Genomic DNA, 26,855 nt, shown 5'->3' on the forward strand with positions numbered 1-26,855 from the left:
CCTAGGGTAAATTAGTCTGACTATATCTTCATTTTCAAGGATAAAATCATCAAAAACTTCAACTAAACTATTTTCACATTCATCTAATTCTTTAATTTCACCATTATTTTCAATATATGTAGTAATTTCGCCATTGATTTTATCTTCATCTTTTTCACAGCTTTTTAAAAATTCGTGATATTTTGGTTGATCGAAGATTTTCCAATAAACATACAAAGGATATTTTTTTCCCATGTTGTTCATCCAGGTGCTAGAACATAATTATCAATCGTTAGTGGTGTTTTTCCAGCACTGCTAGGTCCCATTATTGAACATCAAATAGTATTTGATAAATGTTAATCGTGTTTATTTTGTAATTTCTTCTCTGGTATTCTTATCTCTTGTTGCAGAAAAATATTAGAAGTACCAGGTGTTCAATACAGTTTGAAAAATTTAGAAATATTTATTCAGTCAAGAATACCTGACATAGAAGATGAAATTTTAAACAGAGTTAACATTGAAAATGTTATTTAATTATTTATAGATAAAGTAGATTGTATTGGTGTAGTTTTAGGACCTAATAATCACATTATTGAAGGTAATGGAAAAACAGTAGCTAACAATGTTCCAAACATTGTTGTATTTGAATTAGCAAATATAAATTTTAATTTGGCTGATGGAATGTTTTTAAAGATACTGATCATTGTTTCTCCATCTAAACCAAATGATGGATTTAGAGGGCCAATTATCCTGTAAATATTCCAATTTTTTATACTATTCAGAATTTATAAATAATTATAACAGTTGGAAATAGTAATTTGATGCTGGTGTAAGAGTTTTTTTAAAAAGTTTTAATAATCTTTTCTTAATAAACCATGAACAAAATAGTGTGTTATTAATTTTACTCATTTCCTGTTAATGAGAAAACAAAAAATAATTTAAATATTGAAGACAAGGAAGCAGAAATTAATATTAATGTTAAAAATGGATGGATTCATTCAAATCATTAAAAAATTTAGGTGAGTGGTAATGTTATTGAAACAGATAGAAGAGAATTTTAAGCATATTATGATAAATCAAATATTGCAGTAATAAATATTTACATTTTAGAGCTGTTCGATATTATTATCATTAAAAAAGGAAACCATATTAAATACATCATCAACTATTATTCAGTTAACTTCATCTCTATCAAATCAATAAACAATGCAAGGACACATTTTTAAAAGTAGTAAAATTGAGAACAAGCAAAATGAAGTACTTCATCATTGAAAATATATGTTGGATTTCTGGTGATCTTAAAGAAATAATTTGAGAATCAGATTTACCAGTAACTTGTACTTGTTCAAGGAAAGATCAGGAAGATTCTATCTTCAATAGTTTAGTAATAATGATGATAGTCATCTTTCTAAAGAAGTTAAAATTGTTGTTCAAAGTACGTGAATTTATGACCCTGTTGTTAAATATGAACCAGAATATTCACTTGAACTTGAATATGAAAGATGGAAAAGTCCAAAAATTCCAGTTAATTTTTTTGAACCACAATCAGTGAAATTGGTTGAGTAAATGGAAAAGGAAATTTTCAACTAGCTATTTCTAATTATTACAATTCCACTGAATTTGATATACCTTACTTTATTTGTGTTGTTTTCCAAACTAATCGAAAAAATAATCAGTTAAAGGTTCCTCTTCATTCGAGCGCACTACCGAGTGAGGTGGCGCAGTGGTTAGCACACTGGACTCGCATCTCCAGCCATCCTGATTTAGGTTTTCTGTGATTTCCCTAAATCGTTTCAGGCAAATGCCGGGATGGTTCCTTTGAAAGGGCACGGCTGGTTTCCTTCCCAATTCTTTCCCAACCCGAGCTTGCGCTCCGTCTCTAATGACCTCATTGTCGACGGGACATTAAACACTAACCACCACCACCGAGCGCACTAAATTACTATATTTCTACTTAAAACATGGAAGAAATGAAATTTTTCCTCAAGAATTATGGAATCTTGATCTGCCGAATAATTTTCCAAAAGCTTACGATGCTTTTAGAGATGTTAACAGAATAACACAATTAAATAACGATGTGAACGTAAGTCTATTAAATTTAATTCAAAATTATCCTATTTATGTCATAAATATGCCTAGGAAATTAATGTTTTAAGAATACAAAGAGAACAAAGTAATTGAGTGCATTTGCTAATGAAAAGGTCTGATATGTTACAACTGCATGTATAATTATGTATGGTCAACGGAATTTAACTTATGATTTGCAATGCAGAATACTTACTGAAAACTTTTAACTACATAAATGAACAAAAATTTGGAAGAAGTTTCCGAAGTGTAAACTTCATGCTTACATTTGCTTTTGAAGGGTTTTCAGAAAGATATAGGAAGTAAAAATAGAAAAATGTAGATTTAAAAAATCTAATTTTTGATGAAGGTTTTAATTTTCGAAAATATAATTTCTTTCTGTATAAATAATAGCAAAACAAAAATTAACATAGTGAATGTGCTAAAAATCTAGCAAGTGAACTTAACAGTTATAGTAATAGCTATGCAGAAGTGTTCACTAAATTAACAGAACTGGAAAAAGAATCTTACAACGTTTCAAAAGCTGAAATTCTGGTAGATAAATATGTTCAAGAAGTTTCACTACTTTTAAATGGTAAATATAAAATTACTCTTCCAGACTGTTATAACAAATTCTTTTCAGAATAAAAGTGATAAAGTGCAGAAAACTGTTACTTTAAATTTTATACATCGAGGTAAAAAATAAATAAAGATTGTTCAATTCATGTTGTTGAAATTGAATGAATTTTAGGACATTTATGCTCTTCAAGTTTTTAAATTTAGCTTCTTGAATATTAAATTTTAACTATATAATTTTTAGTTTTGTAATTAAATGAAAATTTCGTTCCTAGGAATAATTAACTTTTTAACTGGGAATATAGCAAAACTAAAATATTCGTTTATAACAGGAAATTTTTACAAAGTATGCTCTTTGCATCAGAACTGGAGTATATATATGTTTGTATTTTTATTAAGTTTATCTCTGCTTTTCGTAAACCTTAATGCAATTTTTTTTTTCGTTTTCCTCATAGATTTTAAAGGTGATTTTCTCAGATCCGAAATTTGAGTTACTATTCTGGTAAAGAAATAGTCACTTAAACTACTGAACATGGTTTTTACACATAATGCCTGAATGTCTTATTTTGCTCATTCTAACCCTCTTTCTATCCACATATTAATACTTATCAATGCAAAGCCATTACAGGTTACTCAATTTACATCGTTGGAGTCTTTTGACAAAGTTTTTGTTAGGGAAGGCATCAATAGTTCAGCGCCTTTGGTAAGAGGCTGTATGCACTGTCAGTTGTCAGAATGATTCTCAACACTTCCTCAGAGTTCGATATTGTTTGACAGAGAGAGTTGATAACAAGAGCCTCTTGCCCTTGGGACACATCTACATCTACATCTATATGGATACTGTATACATCACATTTAAATGCCTAGGAGAGGGTTCATTGAACCACCTTCACAATTTTCTATTATTCCAATCTCTTATAGTATGCAGAAAAAATGAACACCTATATCTTTCCGTACAAGCTCTGATTTCCCTTATTTTATTGTGGTGATCGTTTCTCCCTATGTAGTTCAGTCTCAACAAAATATTTTTGCATTCGGTGGAGAAGGTTGGTGATAGGAATTGCAAGAGAAGATTTCGTCGCAACGAAAAACGCCTTTCCTTTAATGATGTCCAGCCCAAATCCTGTATCATTTCTGTTACACTCTCTCCCATGTTACACGATAATACAAAACGTGCTCCTCTTCATTGAACTTTTTCTATGTATTCCGTCAGCCCTATCTGGTAACGATCCCACACCACTCAACAGTATTCTGAATGAGTAGATCTGTTACATTTTCTAAGTGTCCCGCCAATAAAATGCAGTCTTTGGTTAGCTTTCCCCACAACATTTTCTATATGTTCCTTCCAGTTTAAGTTGTTCGTGATTGTAATACCTAGGTATTTAGCTGAATTTACGGCTTTTAGATTAGACTGATTTATTGTGTAACCGAAGTTTAACGAATTCCTTAATAATTAATGTGCCTGACTTTACATTTTTCGTTATTTAGGCCCAATTTTCGCACCATTCATATATCTTTTATAAATCGTTTTGCAATTTGTTTTGATCTTCTGATGACTTTATTAGTCGATAAATGACAGCGTCATCTGCAAACAACCTAAGACGGCTGTTCAGATTGTCTCCCATATCGTTTATATAGGTAAGGAACAGCAAAGGACCTATAACACTACCTTGGAGATCGCCAGAAATCACTTCTGTTTTACTCGATGAGTTTCCGTCTATTACTATGAACTGTGACCTCTCTGACAGCAAATCACCAATCCAGTCACTGAGACGATAGTCCATAAGCACGCAATTTCACTACAAGCCTTCTGGAAATCCAGAAATACGGAATCGACCTGAAATTCCTTGTCAATAGCATTCAATACTTCATGTGAATAAAGAGCTAGTTGTGTGTTGCACAGGAACGATGTTTTCTAAACCCATGTTGACTGTGTGTCAGCAGACAGTTTTCTTCGAGGTAATTCATAATGTTTGAACACAATATATGTTCGAAAATCTGCTGCATACCGACGTTAACGATATGGGCCTGTAATTTAGTGGATTACTCCTACTACCTTTCTTGAATATTGGTGTGACCTGTGGAACCTTCCACTCTTTGGGTACGGGTCTTTCGTTGAGTGTTGTATATGATTGTTAATGATTGTTAAGTATGGAGCTAATACATCACCATACTCCGAAAGGAACCTAATTGCTATACAGTCTAGGTCAGAAGACTCGCTTTTATTCAGTGATTTAAGTTGCATCACTACTCGTAATTTCTTCTTCGTTACTCACGTTGACAGCTGCTCTCGATTCGAATTCTGGAATATTTAGTTCATCTTATTTTGTGAAGGCACTTCGGAAGGCTGAGTTTAGTAACTCTGCTGTGGCAGCACTGTCTTCGATAGTATCTCCATTGATATCGCGCAGAGAAGGCATTGATTGTTTCTTCCCACTAACATACTTCACATACCTTTGGATTTTCTGCCAGGTTTCGAAACAGAAGACAAAGTTTCGTTGTGGAAACTGTTATAAGCATCTCGCATTGTAGTCCACACTAAATTTCGAGCTTCCGTAAAAGATTGCCAATCCTGGGGATTTTGCATCTGTTTAAATTTGGCATCTTTGTTTCGTTGTTTCTGCAACAGTGTTCCAAACCGTTTTGTGTACCAAGGAGTAGCAGATCCGTCGTTTGTTAATTTATTTGGTATAAATCTTTCAGTTGCAGCCGGTACTATTTCTTTGAATTCAAGCCACATCTGTTCTACATTTAGATTATTAATTTGGAAGGAGTGGGGATTGTCTCTCAGGAAGGAATCAAGTGAATTTTTATCTGCTTTTTTGAATTGGTATATTTTTCGCTTATTTTTCGGGGATTTGGGGATTACAATATTCAGTCTCGCTACGAAAACCCTGTGTTCACTAATCTCTGTATCGTTTTTGATGCTCGTTATTAACTCAGGATTATTTGTCGCTAAGCGGTCAAGCGCGTTTTCACAACCTTTTACTATTCGCGTGGGCTCGTGCTGCTAGATTCAGAGAACGTATTTAGCACAATTTCGGATGATATTTTGTGCGTATCTCCGGAATTGAACATGTATTTTCGCCAACATATCGAGGGTAATTTAAAGTCACCACCAACTTCTCTGTGCAGTGGACAGTATGCGCATCAAACATTCGTGTTAGTTTAGGATTGTACTAGCTGTACACATGGCGTTGCCCAGGTACATGTTTATTCCAATTCCATTAGTCCGCCTCCTTCCCCTACCTGTGTCCATCTTTCTATCCTTCCACCCCTCCCCACCCTCCACCGCCTCTCTTTGTCCATCTGCGCCACCTCTTTGTCCATCTCCGCCACCACTCGTTCTCTGTCCATCTCCTCCTACCTCTCTCTTTGTCCTTCTGCCCATCTGCTCCTTCCACCTCCGCCCATCTCCTTCTTCACCCTCTATATGCCCATCTTCGCTCCTACCTCTGTCCGTCACCCCCTCCTCTTTCTGTCTGTGCTTCTTCTCTTCTCCTTTTCTATTTCCTCCTCGCTTTCCATCTTCTCCTCCCCCCTTTCTCAGTCCATCCCCTCCTCTTTCCTTCCATTGCCCATCTCGTTCTTCCACCTCTCTCTGTTCGTCTCCTCCTCTCTCCTTTGTCAGTCACTTTCCTCCTTCTCTTCTCTCTGTCTGTCTCCTCCGCTCCCATGCCTGTGTCCACATCCTTTTTTCCCCTCTCTGACCATCTCTTCCTCCGCCGTTCTCTCTCCACGTTATCATCTCCATCCTAGAATTTGAGCACCGGCTGAGTTCGAAGCTGGGGCCAAGGACGTTTTGATTAGTAGTCAATGATGTTACCCATAGCCTACGGGTGTGTGTTGTACACTGATATAATTTTGCTAGTACATTCCGTAGCCTTTGTGAACACTGTGTGCGAAAAGTGTCAGGAATGCAGTTAGCAGTAAAGAAGTAATAAATTAAAATGTCAAGGCTGATTCCCTTGTTTTCTGTGTGAACATCGATAATATAGTCATAGACTTTTCACCTCTCTTGAGTTTGTGAGAATTGTCAGTGTGAAAAAGTTTCGTAAAGGTTTGAAATTATGTTTCAACTGTGTTGCAAGTCACAGAGTGCTCTTTTTCTCAAATACTGGAGCAATGAATCTGTGTATTGGCACGTCGTGTGCTATACTTCTTTCTCATCCTCACCCAAACCCCTTTGATAAGCAGGTGGTTCTTACCCTCAAAGCGATTCTCCGCAGACAGTAAGCGATATGTGTACCAAGTTTGGTTCAAACCGGTCCAGTGACTTGGGATGTAGAACATACATACATATGCCCACTTTTATGATATGTATAGATACGAAGTTACACCACTGCGTATCGTGGACGACGCTTTTACTGTGTACATGAACTAGCCAAGGGCACTGCATGAACTAGATTAAGACCAATACTCTTACGATTCATTCTCTGTAATATCGTTTGTACGAGAAATAGCAAAGAACCCAAAATGAAACTTCTGAATCGGTTGCCAAGATGTCCCAGGGTGCTCCACGTAGCAATAGCATTGTCCGCTAAAGACGTAGGTCTGAGACCAAATATCGCATTAGTACACAATGCTGATCTGTCAGGGCGTTTCCTTAGACTTTTGTAGAGTGGAAGACTGATCTCAGTACGAGAAATTATTCTTCAATCTCTGAGGTTTCCTTTGATTTAGTTCAAAGAAAATTCGTCACTTTCAATTGTTACCTAGGGAGAATCTTTGAGAAGATAGGTCGACTTCGTTTACTGACAGTATTTCACGAATACTATGAATCTAAATGAAATTTTGTAGGGAAGAAACAAGTGTTCAATTTTGTGCTACCAGTATTTTCAAAAAGAATATGCCAGGGCTCACTGAAAAGTAATGCCTCCAAATTCCTTGTGATGCGTATTATTCGGTCGACTTCCAGCTTTGCTGACGTAAGTTGCAATCCTCAGTTGCTAGAGGGATCCGAACTTCGACGTGTTCCATGGTGACTTGTAACGTAACTATGTGGGTGCGTGAGAAACAGCGTGCTGTAATCGAGCTTCTAAGCGCTGAAGAGTTCGTCCACACAGGGAGAAACCTCACCTTTAGCACGACAATGCCAGACCACAGACGAAGACTGCAACACCTGCAATAATCTGACGCCACAGCTTCATTGTCCATATAGCCTCGACTTGGCTTACAAATCTTAAAGAACGCCTGCAACGACTTCACTTTGATAGAGGTGAGGTTGAGGCTTCGGCAACAAACATTCTACAATGACGGTACCAACGAGCTGGTCTCTTATTGGGAGAAAGGAGTTCGCCGCCAGGATGACTACAATGAGACATATGTATTTATACATAATGAATAATATGAAGAGCGTTAATGAAGCCAATCAGCAAGTTCCCTAGATTAAACAAAATCTCACACGGTTATAGATCAATACCATTAGCAACTTTACCGCTTATCTCCAAGCCAGCTGTTATACTTTCACTTATTTAAAGTTCGCTAAGGAATCACGTCATTTTGACCTGGACTTAGGCTCAACGAGAACCAATTACAGGTTACAGACTTTTTATCACCATGAATTATTTGAGTCGTACCAAATTTTTAGTTGTTATTTTCTCCACTTAAATGTAGAAGAGAATAATTACTTCAGAACAACGATCAATGGAGTACTGGGTCAAATTAACCTTCAATTTTCTGTGATCCATCGTTAGTAACGTGTCTTAAACCTAATCATCCGCAGAAAATATGTCTTCGAACTTAATATACAGCTGAAAATGGAAACCACAAAATAGCAAAATGGCACCGTACCTTAAACTGGCTGCAATGTCCAGTGCAGTTCTAACACGCCCTATGAAAGTTTAATACTGCCTGAAGTGATTAAATTATAGGTTATACCCGCCAGGATTCTGCTTTCACAGTCCAATGGTAAAATGGAAATGTCGTGTGGCTAGGGCCTCCCATCGGGTAGACCGTTCGCCTGGTGCAGGTCTTTCGATTTGACGCCACTTCGGCGACCTGCGTGTCGATGGTGATGAAATGATGATGATTAGGACAACACAACACCCAGTCCCTGAGCGGAGAAAATTTCCGACCCAGCCGGGAATCGAACCCGGGCCATTAGAATTAACAGTCTGTCACGCTGACCACTTTTTTTTTCTTTTTTTTTTATTTTTTACATTTTTTTTTATCAGACTCATAACTTTATACGAGGGCCGAAATGTAGGAAAAAAAATATACATATAGGTGGACGCGAACAGGCGACTATCAGTTTAGAATGCGCGACTATTACCGCTTTTTTTTTTTTTTTTTTTTTTAAAGGCATAAAGAAAGAGAGCAAAGTGCGGGGCGAAGGAAACCATGAAACAAAACTGAAGGGTGGAATCCATACCACCATTAACCAGTGCTACATCTTGCACCGGATGAGGAAACTAAAACTGCGAAGACCTTTTCGCACCGGGGACAAAAAGAGGAAATGGGGCAGATACTGCTACAGAGTGTGAGGGTTCACAACGAAACTCTCCATCTGCTGTATCATCCAGGTATGACTTCTCATAATGATGAAAGTAGATCCCACGTCGTACCGTGTAGTGTTCTATCATCGTATTGTAATTTTAGCTTCTCTTACCCGTGATGTTCCAGCTACGTGGAGGGTCGTGGAACGCACTCCACAAAAAATTGGAAAAATATTGTCGATACTTAGGGTTACGGAGGATCTTACAATGTCGTTCCTGCAAATAGTTCCAAAAGTCTAAAGTGTCCTTAGTGCCGTCTTGAAACAAATAATGCACTGCATGTCCACGAAGCCACGTCATTGCATTAGTTTTAGTGCGTGGGTAATACGTTTCATCCGGGAATAAGATAGTCTTGGGGTCGATATGATTCGGCGTTACCCGAAGGAAGTATGCTGACATTTGCCTCACTAAGTGCCACACTGCCGTAGACTCGCCACAGCTAAGACGGTGTTCATCGTCGTCTTGAACACCACAGTTCGTGCACGTGGGTGAGTCCACCATGTGGATCGCATGTAGCCTTGATCTGGTCACCTGCTTACCGTTGACAGTGATATACCACATCGCCGTGACGTCAGTGTCCAGTGTTACGTGGTGAATTGTCCTCCACACTACTCGCCAGTTGACGTTCGGGTGCTTACTCTCCACGACGTTATCGGGTCGTCCACGTTGCAGGACCCTATAAACCGTCTTTGCCGTCGCCAGTTGAGTCGCTGGTAAGGCAAGTCGAACGTAACTGAGTTCGAGGTAAAAGACACCGATGTAGAAGAGCGAGGATGGGACATGGTGTATCGGCACAGGCGGCAACAGGGAGGGCGGTGCTAGTTCTTCTATTAACAAACTGGTCAGACTGTCCGGACGGCGGTGCCGTAGTTTGACTAATGTGCTCACAAATAGGGCGACCGCTCTGTCATAAACGTGATAAAGGCCAAGCCCTCCCCGATCCGGAGGAAGGGTGAGAGTCTCATATTTGATCTTGAAAAGCATTCCTGAACTCACGAAGGACCCAAAAGCCGCATGTATACGGCGTGCTAACATCACCGGTATGGTAATATCTGGGCGATGTGCGGAATGCGTGACGCTAAATGTGAGTTAACATACTGGGTCCGTTGGACGATGTCCAGGCCTCGTAGGCGGTTGTTGGCAATTCCACTCCGAACATTCCGTAAAAGCCGTCGAAAGTTGTGAGCAGCGGTCCGTCGTATATCGTCTGTAAAGTCAATGCCGAGACATTTCAAACTATCTCTGAGCTGTAAGGGGGTGACACTGTTCTCAGACAATCCGACCCCGATGTTCATCGCCACCGATTTTGCGACGTTGATACGACTACCAGCGGCCATGCCATATTTCGTTATCCAATTTAGTGCGCTAGCGGTGTCGTCACCGTGGCGGATGACAATCACCAGGTCGTCAGCGTACGCTTTACACCGGAAAGTGTGGCCTCGTAACGTCATACCCGTTAGTCGTTGGCGCAGGCCGCAGAGGAGAGGTTCCATGGCCACAGCGTAAAGTGGACAGAGGGCACCCTTGGCGTATCGATCGAGAAATGGTGAGGGGCTGCGAAGGTCGGCCGTTGACGATCACCTTGGACGTCGCGCCACGGAGTAGTCGCATGACGACAGTGACGAATGGCTGTGGGTACCGCATATGTCGGAGGACCGCTTCCAAATAGTTGTGGTCCACTCGGTCGAAAGCTTGACTAAAATCGATTGCCGCCAGTGCACCCTTCAGACGACATGCCCTCGCCAGTGAGATCAAGTCACGATATTCACTGAGTGCTGTTTGAATATTATTGTCGCCCCCTAATGACGTTTGATCGGGTGAGATAACATTTCGTAGGGTCTGGCGTATCCTCGCCGCCAACAGTCGAGAAAAGATCTTAAAGTCGCAGTTCAATAGCGTCAACGGGCGGTAGTCCTGCAGTCGTGAGCCACCGGACGGTTTGTGAACAGGAATAATCATCCCTTCCACAAGGGCCGCAGGGAGCGGCACGTCCGGGGATAGGAGTTCGCGACAGATGTCCGTCCATCGGGAGGCTAATAAATATTGAAAAGTCCGGTAAAATTCCAAGGGGAGGCCATCAGGACCCGGAGACTTGTTGACAGCACCTTTTCGAAAGGCGTCGATCACTTCTTCTTCTGTAATTTCTTCCATCAAGGCCGCTTCCATCGCCGGGGTGACGGTGCCGTAGATCGTCTGAGAGACGTCCTCCAGTGCGTCGGATCAGGGGTCTGAGCGGAATAGAGTTGAGAATAATGATTGTAGAACGCTGTGTTTATGTCTTGTTGCGTGGTGAGGCGATGACCGTCCTCCGTGTCGATGAAGCGTATCAGCGCTCGTTGGCGTCGTTTACGTTCACGAAGGACGTGGAACATGGACGGGCGTTCGCTCGGTATCCGATCCTGCGTCCTCGAGCGGATGACTACCACCTCTAGGTGGCGTCGCATATGAGCGAGGATCTGAGCCTTAGCACGGTGGGCCGCCGTTTTCGTTCCGGAGACGGCGCCATAGCATCGCAGTCGCGCAGGACCCGGAAGTAAAAGTCGAGTGTATGTCTTCGCCAGGTAGCGTGGTCACGACCGTAGGTTATCAACGTTCGCCTCAGTGCCGGTTTGGCGCAGTCCAACCACCAGCGGATCGTTGTGGGATATGCACGGAGGCGATTTTCACACGAATGCCACGTATCCTCAACGGCTTGGCGGCAATCCGGGTACGACAGGTGAGCGATGTTTAATTTCCACGGGCTGCGGCTTCTCCACACTTGTTGCCGCCGCAGGGTGACGGCACAAATGTAAGCTGAGTGGTCCGAGAATGCTGCAGGCCACAGTTCCGCATCCTGTGTTCCAGCGGCGAGAGAGCGGGAGACATAAATCCGATCGATACGACTGGAAGAGTGACTTGTGAAGTGCGTGAATCCCGGTCGGTGGCCGTGAAGATGTTCCCAAGTGTCCACCATCTGCAGGTCTCGAATTAGCGTCCCGAGTTCCGGGCACGGATTATGTCGTGGAAGTTGATCTCTGGGCGCCAGTACACAATTGTAGTCACCTCCAAACACCAGATGGTCGTGGCGGCCTTGGAAGAGCGGGGCGACGTCTTCCGCAAAGAATCGTGAACGTTCGCGACGTTTTTCCGTCCCGGAAGGTGCGTAGATATTGATAAGGCGGACCCCCAGTACTGTGAGTGCCATTCCTCTTGCCCCAGGCAGAAACAGGATATCGTCCGCCACTATCCCTTCCCGAAGAAGTACAGCGACACCGCTGCCTCTTGGGGAAGCTGGAGAGACGCAAGCATCGTAACCGTACATGCCTGGGAAGTCGTCGACGTACACTTCCTGGAGAAGGGCTATGTCGATGGAAGCAGAGTTCAACATATCCTGAAGCAAGGATAACTTAGCGCGCGTCCGTATAGTGTTAATGTTTATAGTTGCAACGCGATAAGTTTGAGGTCTATCCACAGCATCCGTGTTGGCCATCAATACCCTGGTAAGGCTGTCTCGTCACTGTAACTGACGGCGGGAAAGGATCAACACTGGTGGGGTAAATTTCCCCCCGTGTCGTCCGACACGATGGGCAAGGAATGTTCCTCACAGTCGTCCGCCCAGTCGCCATGAAACACCATCGGCTGTTGGTGGCTGTTAGTGGCTGCTGCTGCACTCGGCGCTGACTCCATCGGCTCTGCTGGCTGGGAATCGGCAGCGGATGTCTGCTTGTGATCCTGCTGTGCTGTGGGGTCTGAGGGGCTGAAGCCGTCACCACGGCGATCTGTTGAGTTTGAAGTTACAGCGGCCTCTGTACCGCCGGTACCGTCGTCGGAATTTCCATAGTCCATGTCAGACGATCGCTGCAAACACTCGTCCGATGGAGCACGCCGCCGTCTCTTGTGTTTTCGCGGGGAACGCTGTTTACGGACGTGTGTTTCAGTATCTGAATGTGGGTGGATTTCGTCAGTTGCTCCGGTGTCTGGAAGAAAAGCCGCTGTCGGCACAACCCGTGGGTCAATGTCCATTCTGGCATCCACGCCTTCTTGCAAGGTCGATCGGTGATTATCTTCAGGTGGGGGCGCCGTTGTAGAGGCCGGATCCTGTACTGCAGAAGCCATTTTGGTCTCTCCATCGGGGGCGGCTATCGGACTACTGTCGTCAGCATCGGAAAGAGTTGCTGCCCGTGTAACTTCGGCGTAATTGAGAGGAAGGGTCGTCACCGTAGAAGGAGTCATAGATTCACCTGTCGGGATTTGAGTAAGCCGTCGTCGGAGACAATCCGACCGGACGTGCCCTTCTTGGCCACAACCAGAACAAGTGCGTGGCTGACCGTCATACATAATGATCGCCCTACATCCGCCGATGACAAGATATGACGGAACATGTTTGGTCAGTTCAATTTTAATCTGTCGTACCCCGTTAAGAACGGGGTACGTTGTAAAGGTGGTCCATTTTTCGGCCATATGCCTGATCACTCTGCCGTAGGGCTGCAAAGCCGCGGTGACTACGTCCGGTGGTACTTCGAAAGGGAGTTCGAAGACGCGTATCGTACGGAGGCCAAGCCCCGCGTGATCGATAGAGACCGCCCCAATATGGCCATCAGAATGTTTGAATTTAAGATCGTTCGCATGTGCGCTCACGATTCTGTTGCACACCTCGTCACTTACTAGCTTGACGTAGACAACACTGCTCGTGATAAAGAGATGGATACCAATTATGTCTCGCGGGTCAATTTTAACGTCGTCACGTAGAAAACGTTCCACTTCAAAAGCTCGCGGTCGTGCATGATCGGTTTGAAAACTGATCTTGATGGTGGTTTGTCTGTATGAATGTGCCATGTTGCGTCGGTAGTGATGGACTCTAAACTAGCGGCGACGAAGTAGTAAACAACTACGGGCACTCGCGACCGCGCGGACGGGACGTAAACAAGACGTCCTCGCCGCAGCGCTGCGGAAAGCAGACTGCCACTCAGCTACCGGCGCGGACGGTCCAGTGGTGAACCATCTATATACTCTTGCTGTGGCACAGTATGAGTGCCATGTAAATAGACCGATCGAAGGAAATTACATCTACATCTGCATGAATACTCCGTGTAGCCATTTCGTTTCCTGTTCTACTCGCAAATAGTGCAAGGAAAAAACAGCTCTGTATATGCCTCCCTTCGAGTCCTAATCTCTCTTATCTACGTGGTCCGTAGGCGAAATGTATTTTGGCAGCCGTAGAATCGTTCTGCAGTCAGCTGGAAATGCCACTTCTCCAAAGTTTCTCAATAGTGTTTCGCGAAAACAATTTGAGTTCACAAACATCTCCATAACATTTGGGTGTTGATCGAACCTACCGGCAACAAACCTTGGTTCACGCCTCTGAATTGCTTCAATGTCTTCCCTTAAACAGACCTAGTAGTGATCCCATATACTAGAGCAGTAACGAAGAATGGATCACACTAGTGTTCTATACACTTTCCTAAAGTTATCCAAATAAAACGATGTCGAACATTCGCCTTTTCTGTTACGGTACTTTCATGCAGTTCCATGTCATATCGCCCTACAAACAATTCACTACTAATGCTCTATTCGAACATTACGAGATTCATTTTCATACTCATCTGCATTAACTTGTTTTCAACATCTAGAGGAAGCTGCCATTCACCGCACCAAGTAGTAATTTTAACTAAGTGTTTTGTATTCTCCTACAGTCACTTAACGACGACACTTCCCCGTACAACACAACGTCATCAGCAGAGAGCCTCAGTATGGTCACTCAGTACTTTTGATCGGTTTACCACCATGAATAGTATTGCAGAATAATGAGCGTGTGAATTATTGCCTCTGATTTCTCTTATTTTATTATGATGATCATTTCTCCCTACGTAGGTGGGTGTCAACAAAATATTTTCGCATTCGGAAGAGAAAGTTGGTGACTGAAATTTTATAAACAGATCTCGCCGCAGAGAAAACCACCTTTGTTTCAGTGACTGTCACCCCAACTCGCACATCATATCATTGACACTCTCACCCCTATTGCCGATAACACGAAACGAGCTGCCTTTCCTTGCACGTTCTCGATGTCCTCCGTCAATCCTACCTGGTAAGGATCCCACACCGCGCAGCAATATTCCAGCAGAGGACTGACAAGTGTAATGTAGGCTGTCTCTTTAGTGGGTTTGTCGCATCTTCTAAGTGTTCTGCCAACAAAGCGTAGTCTTTGCTTCGCCTTCCCCACAATATTATCTATGTGGTCTTTCCAGTTTAAGTTGCTTGTAATTTTAATTCCTAGTTATGTAGTGGAACTGACAGTCCTTAGATTTGTGCGATTTATCGTATACCCAAAATTTATCGGATTTCTTTTAGTACCCATGTGGATGACCTCGCACTTTTCTTTGTTTAGTGCCAATTGCCACTATTCGCACCATATAGAAAGTCTCTCTAGATCATTTTGTAATTGGAATTGATCGTCTGATGATTTTACTAGACGTTAAATTACAGCGTCATCTGCAAACAATCTAAGGGCGTTGCTCAGATTATCACCGAGATCATTTATGTAGATCAGGAACAGCAGAGGGCCTATCACTTCTAACTGTGACCTCTCTGAGAGGAAATCACGAATCCAGTCACACAACTGAGACGATAGTCCACATGCACGCAATTTCATTAACAGTCGCTTATGAGGAACGGTATCAAAAGCCTTCTGGAAATAGAGAATATGGAATCGATCTGAAATCCCTTGTCGACAGCTAGCTGCACAAGAACGATATTTTCTGAGTCCGTGTTGGTTATGTATCAATAAGTCATTTTCTTGAAGGTTATTCATAATGTTGGCACTACTTGAAGTAAGATACGAGGGCTGTTCGGAAAGTAAGGTCCGATCGGTTTCGAAATGAAAACCACAGCGAAAAAGTTTGTTTATTCGCGACATTTAGTCACACCTTCCAGCTGCCTCTCTAAATAGTCGCCGCTCCGACTTAGACATTTGTCGTGGCATTGTAGAAACTTTCCAGTACAGAAAGCAGCCGCCTGTGCTTTGCGACTATATATGCTGGTCTGCCTTTTGTTGCTTGTGCCAGAATGTTGTCTTCGTAGCGAGCAGTTCATGTGAGTAAAACTTCGGAGGGAGCCAATTAAGGGCTGTATTGTATGTGATCATACGCTTCTCATAGGAAAGGCTGAAGAAGCTTCTACATTGTCCCTGCCGAATGCGACTGAAAATCGTCTTCAAGAAAGAAGCGCATCAGATTTATGTTATGTGGGCTGCGTAGGCTTAGGGCGAAATCTCTCACCAGATCCTCATACTTGGCGGGAGACACTGCTGTTTTAGGCACTTTTACGTGATCACTTTGCGTTCTGAACTGAAAAGAGCGACGTGAAGCGATCGACAGGCACAGTAAAGACCCTGCTCAACACATTTGTGCAAAGTTCCATCGAATTTTCACAATGGTTTCCATTTCGCGCCTATTCGGACTCGACTTTTAGAATACGCCTGATAGGTTGCAGTTTGTTGTGTCAAGTTTTCTGTCTCACATGCTGTAAGGATTCTGCGCCTAAATAGGAAAACTGGTCAAGTAACAATCTGTACCGCACTATTTGTAACGGAACTTTTAGAAGCCGATGTTCCTGTTGCCTGGTCATGGTACTTTCCTTATTGCCTTATGCGTAACATATCGATGGATACTGAAGCTTTTATTTCTGTGTAGTACAAACAGAACTACATGACTAGCATATGGACAAGGGAGCAAATACGCGTTTTAGTACAGCTAACGCAGGAATTTTACGTCCGCCCATTTCTTAAACAGTGTGATGTTAGAGCCAGATATAGCCAACAACTGCCGCTGGAGCGCGATGCGATCGCGTGTACCGTGTTGAGAGCGCGCAACTTGCGCACAAGTTGCATCTTTTCCGAGCCTTCGGCAGCAGGTTGAACGTGGTACGCTCAGCGTTGATGTTCAACAACACGTTCAACAGCTTACGCCGTCGGCACACGGTCCGTGCATCTGAACGTTGAGCGTTGAGCGTGCCGAGTTTCTGACGTCATAGCGTGGAACAGCACGTTCGGGAGTCTTTCCGAACGTGAAGAGCAATATCTGGCAGATAAGATATTCTGAGCGTGCGTATGGGCGTTGACCAATGAGATGGCACAACGCCACCTACGTCACAAGCACTCCGTCTCCCTTCAGAACAGAGTTGGCATTCATTTCAAGCCTATATGTATACATGCTGCTTCTGAGCACCAGCAAATTGAGAATCACTGGAAAATCTGTTGTTAACTGTGTGCTTCGTTCCAATAAAATAATGAGAAACATCATATTCGTGGCAAAGGAATTATTGTAACATGCGTATTATGAGAGTAGGCTATTTGAAGACAGCGACACACTGAAGATCCACCGAAAACGCATTTTTCTTGGTACAGTTTGTTATATTTAAATTTCAATTAGTAACATATCTAAGATTAAGATTTTCAGCAAGACATAAGACAGTAATATTAGATGCAAGAGGTGTGGTGTGGGCCTAGCGTAATGAGTAGCGCCCATCTTCGGTCTAGAGGTCTTTGTTGGGGCGGTGGTTCACGTCTTCCCACTTACGAATTTTTTTCCTAACATTCGGTTTTTTTAGGTTCTGATACTTTATTATTAGATTAGTATAAGTATATACGGAAATACGGAAGCGTCCGATACCGCCCGTCTGCTTTGACCCATGACGTCACAAATATGGCGGAAACAAAAACAAACACACACACTTTCCACAAGAAGCCTAATGACACTAACGGGACAAGCGCGGGAAATGAGGTGTTTTGGGTGAGGGCAAACTAAATATAAACAAATTTAGACGCCTTGTGTAGCTACAACGTGTAAGTGAAGACAGCCATGCATGAATACCCACCCACCTCCCCAGGGGTCGTAACCCCTGCAACCCATAGAAGATAAAGATGCTTCAGTAGCTGATTAGTGTTTTTGTCTTTTCTAAAAAAAATTTACGGGATAGAACGAACAGATCAGAAAGATAAATATAATAAACTAAAACAGAAATTGGAGGAAACAGATAATTAAAATAAGTAATAAGTGTTTTTAAATTTAAAAAAAATCTCACGAGATAGAACGAACAGATCAGAAAGGTAAATAAAATAAGATAAAACAGAACTGGAGACAGCCACACTCAAACCAAACTCCGCGCCGTCATGACGTCACACACGACAACACCCTTACGTCACGGGTCAAAGCCGACGCGTGGGATCGGACGCTTCTGTCGACCCGTATATACTATAATAGTTGATGTTATGTAAATATAAGTTCACCCTTTTTTGAGGGGTGACTTTGTTTGATTGGCTTAATCTACAGGACAGCTTGCGCTACTTGTACAAAGGTATTTTGCTCCTTTTTCATTTACGGCTAGTAATTCACATGTTGCAAGGATTCTGCTACTGGGTAGGAACAGTGATCAAGTAAGACTGACCTTGGGGTTTTACTAAAATGTGGGAATGATTAAATAATGTTTATCTTATGCGGATAAGTATTCCAAATTTGTACCGCACTGTTTGTAATGGAGCTTTTATAAGTCTGTGTCCTTATTGATTGGACATGGTACTTTCCTTTTCGTGGACGATAGAGGAAATGTACGTTTCAATAGATTTAACGTGGGAATTTTACGCGTGCCCGTTAAGTAAACAGTGTGATTTACGAACTAGAAACGTCCCTCTACTGCCGCTGGAGTGCGTTGCGATTGCGTATACCACGTTGGGTCCCACGTACCGTATGCACAAGTCGCATCGTTCCTGAGCGTTCAGCAGCACGTTGAACTTGGCATGTTAACGTTCGACAGCACGGTACGTGTGCCGACGGCTTAAGCAGCGTGCTGGACCAAAGGCGGTGGCCCAGCGAGCTAGAGATCGGCGAACGGGCCGCAAGGTGAGGCTGTAGACTGTAGCGTCGGCTGTGGCTCTGTATGTGGCAGTCAAGGAAGAAAAGTGCGGACGACGGGAGCGAGCGAGTACCGCGGGCTGGATTAGGCGCCTTGGTCTGAAAGGATGCCATGTGCAGACGTCTTTTGAGGTGTGAGGCGTTCGGCAGTAAAGTTGGACGGTTGTTTCTAAGGTGTGTGGAACTTTGCACTTTGCGTGACTGTGTTGACGTCGCGGTTCATTAGACATGTCACACAATGCCTTCGGTGCAGTCTCTGGCTTTGAATTTATCTCCTTTTGGGCATTTGGAGGCTTTAACCGCTAATGTGGATCTCACCCCACGCTCTGTGCAAGTGGTTGCACGCTGATAATATCCCCCTGCCCAACCCAAACAAGTGATTCCTTGCATATTCCTTCGCTAGAGGTTGAAATTGAGGAAGAGACTATTATGGTTTTGGGAGGGTTGACATATCTTGTCACCTAGTATTATATTTCTGAGAGAACCGTTTCTGGCTTGCTGTGTTTTATCGGTTGTGCACGCTGCAACCGCTTAACAGGTATGCACGTATTAGAGTGTGCGTTATTTGAGTTAACAAATTTCATTTCTCTGTTTTTTGCAGAGGCCTGATTGTACTCTGTACACCAATTGTCCGTGCTAGCACAGGATTGGTTTTTAATTGCCAACGGCCTGCGGCGGATTTGCCCGTTCTTGACCAGCCAACGTAATGCTCCATATTCTGGCTGCGGTCTTGTAATGCTTAAGTGAGCTGGTTGGCCTGGTGTAGTGGCACAAGAATTTTCCGGTATTTGCTTCTTCGTTTTTACTTGGTGTTATTGTAATCTATTGCCAGTGATCCGAAGTCCTCTGTTGGTGACAACGTATTGTTCTCAAAAAATGGTTCAAATGGCTCTGAGCACTATGGGACTCAACTGCTGAGGTCATTAGTCCCCTAGAACTTAGAACTAGTTAAACCTAACTAACCTAAGGACATCACAAACATCCATGCCCGAGGCAGGATTCGAACCTGCGACCGTAGCGGTCTTGCGGTTCCAGACTGCAGCGCCTTTAACCGCACGGCCACTTCGGCCGGCTATTGTTCTCAAATTGGTAGTTTGTTGATTCTGTTGTCTCCTGTAATGTACTACTAACAAGGTGGCTAAAGCTGACTTTACACGGCCACGTGTTGGTTTTCGTTAACGTTAAAAATTTGCGATAAATACTTTGGACTTTTCATTAACTTCATATTATAGGCAAGGATCCCTCGAGATTTGTTTTAGTGTTGTAACATCTTACGTTTTTTGATGTACAAGGAGCTGAACGAACTTGCTCACTTAAAAACATAACTGTAGGTCAATGGTTCCCATGTGATTGTATTATTCGGTTTAACATCAACGTTCTTTCTGTTGGGACTTGGTTCTGTGCGTACCGATATAGGTGGATTTTTAAAGAATAATATGTTTACTGATTAATCCAGTTGAACTTTTAACAATGTATGTCATTTAAGTAGCATGTACGTGATCTCTTCAAGAAACTAAAAACCATCGCTGATGAATTTTATCCTCGTGCGTGGGTGGTGGATGGTAAGAATGGCAACACTATTGGAGTTGGAGACAAGGAAGAAGCTGTTGCGAGGTGGAAACAGAACTGTGAAAAGCTGTAATCTGGAGTGAGCAACAATAGGGAAAGTCAAGCAGTTGATCCACATACATTGGAACCTATAGTCTTTCGCAGCGAAATGGAGGACGCAATACAACACATGAAGATCTATAGATCCCCTGATCTAAACAATGTATCTGGTGAGATGATCAAGGAAATGGGGTAGAAAGGTGTTGCTGTGCTGCATTCAATGTGTGCGAGAGTATGGGGAGCTGGGGAATGGCCAAAAGACTTGTCGAATTGTCTCTTCATACAAGAAACAGGAACTACTCACACTACTGAACAATTTCTCTCATATCCCACGCAGGCAAAATTTTGCTGTACAACCTGAAACAGCGTTTGAAGCCATACATTCAGCCTAATATATCCACCGAACAAGCAGTTTTTGTTGGAGGGAAACTAACCTGTGGACAGATTATCAGCAGATGACAAATAATCAAGAAATCGCGAGAGATCTGTGTTTCTGTCTTCATCTCCTTCCTTGACTATATGAAAACCTTTGACTGTGTTATCTGGGAAACGTTATGGGAGGTGCTTGCAGAGTTCAGTGTCCCATTATATTTGCCAGCACTGATCAGAAGGCTATACTGGCTGGTTCAAATGGCTCTGAGTTCAAAAATGTGTGAAATCTTATGGGACTTAACTGCTAAGGTCATCAGTCCCTAAGCTTACGCACTACTTAACCTAAATTATCCTAAGGACATACACACACACCCATGCCCGAGGGAGGACTCGAACCTCCGCCGGAACCAGCCGCACAGTCCATGACTGCAGCGCCCTTGACCGCTTGGCTAATCCCGCGCGGCGGCTCTGAGTACTATGGGACTTAACATCTGAGGTCGTCAGTCCCCTAGAACTTAGAACTACTTAAACCTAACTAAACTAAGGACATCACACACATCCACGCCCGAGGCAGGATTCGAACCTGCGACCGTAGCGGTCGAGCGTTTCCAGACTGAAGCGCCTAGAACCGCTCAGCCACACAGGCCGGCAAGGCTGTACTGCAATACAATAATCATGTCGCAACTGTAAAGACACATGCAGGCACACCAAATTTCTTCAGACAGATTAATGTCCTATACCCCCAAATGCATAATATCTATGGAGAACATGTCAATAGAAATTCTTTTAGTGGTTGGAGGAAAGGCGTCTCAAATGGCCGTAGAATTATTAACGACCTCCGATTTGCTGATGACACTGTGCATTTAGCCAGTAGCGAAGACGAACTTGGTGACGTATCAACGAAAGTAAAGGCTATTGGTCTATCCTCGCGTTTGGACCTCAACCTCAAGTCCAAACTCATGATAATTGATAGAGGAGTACAGATTCAGCTCGCAGGTCGACTGATGGAAGTGGAAGCCGTACATTCTTTCATCTGTCTCAGGTCAACAATCTGTGTTCAAAATGGTCAAATGTGTGTGAAATTTTATGGGACTTAACTGCTAAGGTCATCAGTCCCTAAGCTTACACACTACTTAACCTAAATTATCCTAAAGACAAACACACACACCCATGCCCGAGAGAGGATTCGAACCTCCGCCGGGACCAGCCGCACAGTCCATGACTGCAGGGCTTAGACCGCTCGGCTAATCCCACGCAACAAAAGTCTGTGCCACGGGAAGCTGTGAAGATGAGGTGAGACGACAGATCATTCTCAGGCTGGTGGCTATGAAGAAGCTCACCAAGATGTGGCTGAACAGAGCAATAACGAACACCAGAGGTCCTGCTTGTTGAGATACTCTCGTCTTTCGTCTTCTTTTATGGTTGTGAGACATGGGCACTTAAAACCACAGACAAACAGCAAATCGATGCATTTGAGCTTTGGTGTTGGCGCAATATGCTGCGCATAATGTAGGCTGAGAGAAGAACAAATGTATCCATTATTGAGAGCAACTCAGTATCTCCACACGCTTTTCTTTTCGTGTCAACCAAAACAGTTATCCAGTATTTGGCCGCACTACGAGAAGAGATGGAGAAAACGTAGCGAAAATAGTCATGGGAAGGAGGATCGAGGGCAAGAGGCCGAGAGGAGGAGCAGTGAACAGGTGGTTTGATCAGATCAAGAAAATCTTGGGTCTACCTTTTGAGAAGGTTCGAAGCTGGTTACCGTCCCAGATGGAGACGCTTGGTTCAAGAGATCTCGACGCTCAACAAAGAGCCCAACGACTTGTGATGATTATGACCAAGGAATGGAAGCTTTTGCTGCAATAAAGTTTGCATTAATAAGACTAAGATCTTGTATGAATGTTCAGCAGCTTTTCACTGAGGGAACCCTCTTTCATAACTACCCTGCTCAATTGGCGTAAAATCTTAACAGAGAGTGGTTTATCTCCCGTGTCCTGTTTTATGAAATCCAGAAACACTTTCATATTAAATAACTCTCTTACAAATGTAGCTATGAAGTCATTACGTATTATTACAAACAAGATTACTTGTTGAGCAAGAAATCAACTATGAAACAGAACATGGACATTGACGGACGCAAAAGCTCTGTAGTGGGTGGCATGGTTAGACTTAATTTCGTGTTATGTATGAAGTAAGGTGATATTTTTTATCAAATCTTTTAGATATCATCATCGAATCAGACTATTTTTGTTTTCCGTTTCACACTCATTCTTCGTCCGCGCAACTAGTTCTCTGGCGGGTGAGGAATAAGCACGTATGTGAAAATTAAAAATTATGATCTAGTGCAAATATCGTAACGCCGAAAACAGTTGAGACATTAGGCAGTATCCCAGAGACAGGCACATTTCCGGTTTTATAGCCGAGTAATCATGTTTATAAATTCAAAGTTTCGGACACAGTCGCAGATGTTATTTATCATGGTGCTGTATTTACTTCTGAGCTAGTGCCTCGTTCAGCTCTTATACACAGGGTGTCAGTAAAAGGTATTCCACATTTTGAGATGTGGTAGCACGGTGCAAACCAAGAGATATGTATATATCCAGTAAAAATGGGCTCTAAAATGCGTACGTGTGAGCTAAGAGCACTTTTTCATCTTCGCCACTGTGAAAGACATCTATTAGAAGCTCTTTGATATTACGAAGGACCAACAGAATGAAGCAAAAAAAAAAATGACTAAACATTTAAGAACACACTGTGAAGCAGTTGGGCTTCAAATGTAATTTTCTTGCTATTACATACGACCTGCAATTGTAAACAGTTTCTAAAAAAGGTGGCCAAAAATATGTCCAATCATTTCTGTCATTTCCCGTGTGGAAAAATAGGCTCGCATTATGCCGTTAAGTGCAAAGATTAAACTAGAATCTGAAAGCACTTCACAAACTTATCAAAACACATACTGGTTCCATTAAAACCAGTGTACCCGCTGCACTAATCCAGAACTGTGAATACGGTTTACAGTAACAACACATTCTACGGTTTACTCGTACATAATAGCAAAGAGTTTTCACGAAAGAAGTATGTTTAACAGTAGCGAAGATGAACAAGTGCTCATAGGTCTTAAGGAATGCATTTTAAAGACTATGTTAACCAGAACTTTTCTCTTCTTTTGGTCCATACGATCACCTATCAAAATGTCGAATACATTTTTTTAGATTATGCGTACCATAATTTCATATTGTTCGTAAAGTCAGTTAGTCAGGGACATTACTGAACCATACTTTTATCTTTTTTAGAAGCTTCGACGTGTTCGCAAATAAAAGACATTGATCCTGGAAGCATATAATTTCTTTCCTTAATTATAGTTGACGATAACAAAAATTGTCGTTAGATTACCGATTATTGACCTTAGTGACCATCTTCTGTTTAAAATATAAGAAGTATTGTATTACCGAGCGAGGTGGCGCAGTGGTTAGACACTGGATTCGATTCGGAAGGACGACGGTTCAATCCCGCGTCCGGCCATCCTGATATAGGTTTTCCGTGATTTCCCTAAATCACTCCAGGCAAATGCCGGGATGGTTCCCCTGAAAGGGCACGGCCGACTTCCTTCCCCATCCTTCCCTAATCCGATGAGACCGATGACCAAGCTGTCTGGTCTTCCCCAAACCAACCAACCAACCAACCATTGTATTACCTTAAAACAATAAAAACAAAGAAACATCGTCAACTGACATAAAAAATAGCTAGAAATCTTCGAGTAGAACTAATAATATAGAGGAAACTATGTTACGCGTGAATGATGGCGCCATCCACATTATGACAGTCACCACTGTGGCCTAGTTAGCGCTATATTATTAGTTATTTTCGATGATGCCTAACTCATGTTATATACATTTCTTGACTATACCACTTTGGCTTTATTTTATTAAGAGAATATAAGGCTACATATGTTAGAAGCATGTCAGAAGATGTGTCTTCGGACCGAGATTGATAGTCTAACAAACTTACTGTGTTCATCCACAGTAATTATAGAAACAAAATATATTTTCTTTGACTGGCAGAGGCTGGAAAGCGGTAACTGACAAAGTTTATAGACAGCAACTTTTATTTGAATTCTTATTGTCTGACGTCGACGAATCGGTGTCCAACACAGTGCAATGACGTAGTATAGAAATTACAATAAATATCCCCGAATGAATTGATACAAATTTTGGAAGAAAATACGGTTTTTAATGTGGAACTCTAGTTTTAAACTTCCGTCGACTGAAATTCGAGCATATATTTAAAGAAGAATAAAGGGTAGCGTGAATATAAAACGAGTGTATTGATTCACAACAATTAATGAAGTCGGTACATACACTGACAAGCATTAAAACTGCAACAGTGTAAAGGCGTCTTCCAACATATGTCAAATTAGTAAGAGTTGTTCTCCATGCTTGGATATGCGATTGATCAGCATTTCAGCGCAACAGCACCAGTTACTCGCAAGTAAAGTCACCCTCAGCGGTTGAACAAAAATAGGGAAAAATACTGAGGAATGCCTGCTAGAACATAAATTTGGATTATAGCCCTGCCTGCAGGAAGCGCTGCTGTATTGACCACGAACGTCACTTGTACAAAGCGGTCAATACGCTGCAAATGTCAGTCGACGTCAGAACAGTGTTCTGTGGAGTTATGTGTGCATTCCGTCGGAACTAAGAGGTATGTGAAATGCATTCGCAGTTACGAATACGGACAACTATCATCTGTATAAAGCAATGACGCCACTGAAAGTTTGTGCCGGATCGAAGCTCGAACCCATATATCCCGCATTAAGCGAGCGATCACCTTAACCGCTCTCTCAATTTGTCTCTTTTTTTTTAAACCTCGTTTTGTTTCCAGAATGAGATTTTCACTCTGCAGCGGAGTGTGCGCTGATATGAAACTTCCTGGCAGATTAAAACTGTGTGCCCGACCGAGACTCGAACTCGGGACCTTTGCCTTTCGCGGGCAAGTGCTCTACCAACTGAGCTACCGAAGCACGGCTCACGCCCGCTACACACAGCTTTACTTCTGCCAATACCTCGTCTCCTACCTTTCAAACTTTACAGAAGCTCTCCGGCGGACCTTGCAGAACTAGCACTCCTGAAAGAAAGGATATTGCGGAGACATGGCCTAGCCACAGCCTGGGGGATGTTTCCAGAATGAGATTTTCACTCTGCAGCGGAGTGTGCGCTGATATGAAACTTCCTGGCAGATTAAAACTGTGTGTCCGACCGAGACTCGAACTCGGGACCTTTGCCTTTCGCGGGCAAGTGCTCTACCAACTGAGCTACCGAAGCACGGCTCACGCACGCTACTCACAGCTTTACTTCTGGCAGTACCTCGTCTCCTACCTTTCAAACTTTACAGAAGCTCTCCGGCGGACCTTGCAGAACTAGCACTCCTGAAAGAAAGGATATTGCGGAGACATGGCTTAGCCACAGCCTGGGGAATGTTTCCAGAATGAGATTTTCACTCTGCAGCGGAGTGTGCGCTGATATGAAACTTCCTGGCAGATTAAAACTGTGTGCCCGACCGAGACTCGAACTCGGGAGAGCTTCTGTAAAGTTTGGAATGTAGGAGACGAGGTACTGGCAGCAATAAAGCTGTGAGGACCGAGCGTGAGTCGTGCTTCGGTAGCTCAGTTGGTAGAGCACGTGCCCGCGAAAGGCACAGGTCCCGAGTTCGAGTCTCGGTCGGGCAAACAGTTTTAATCTGCCAGGAAGTCTCGTTTTGTTTGTTACCGTTCGCTGGATTTGTTCGGGGCGAACGTCCCTTAACACCCGTTCAAGTTCATCGTTGATCCATTTACTCAGATTTCTTAATGCAGAGAACACCTCACCGTCTGACA

The 26,855-nt window shown here is 42.9% G+C and overlaps 1 long non-coding RNA gene and 1 other non-coding gene across 2 annotated transcripts in view; both read right to left on the minus strand.

Annotated features, from left to right (window-relative positions):
- LOC124789751 overlaps nt 1-26,855 on the minus strand; it is a 470,212-nt gene that overhangs the window by 367,739 nt on the left and 75,618 nt on the right. The gene's annotated exons all lie outside the window — the stretch shown is intronic.
- On the minus strand, nt 26,230-26,304 carry Trnas-cga. The gene has a single exon. It is a non-coding gene; the product is annotated as a tRNA-Ser (tRNA).

Source organism: Schistocerca piceifrons, chromosome 3 (assembly GCF_021461385.2).
Source record: "Schistocerca piceifrons isolate TAMUIC-IGC-003096 chromosome 3, iqSchPice1.1, whole genome shotgun sequence".
In the NCBI taxonomy this organism is placed as follows: Eukaryota; Metazoa; Arthropoda; class Insecta; order Orthoptera; family Acrididae; genus Schistocerca; species Schistocerca piceifrons.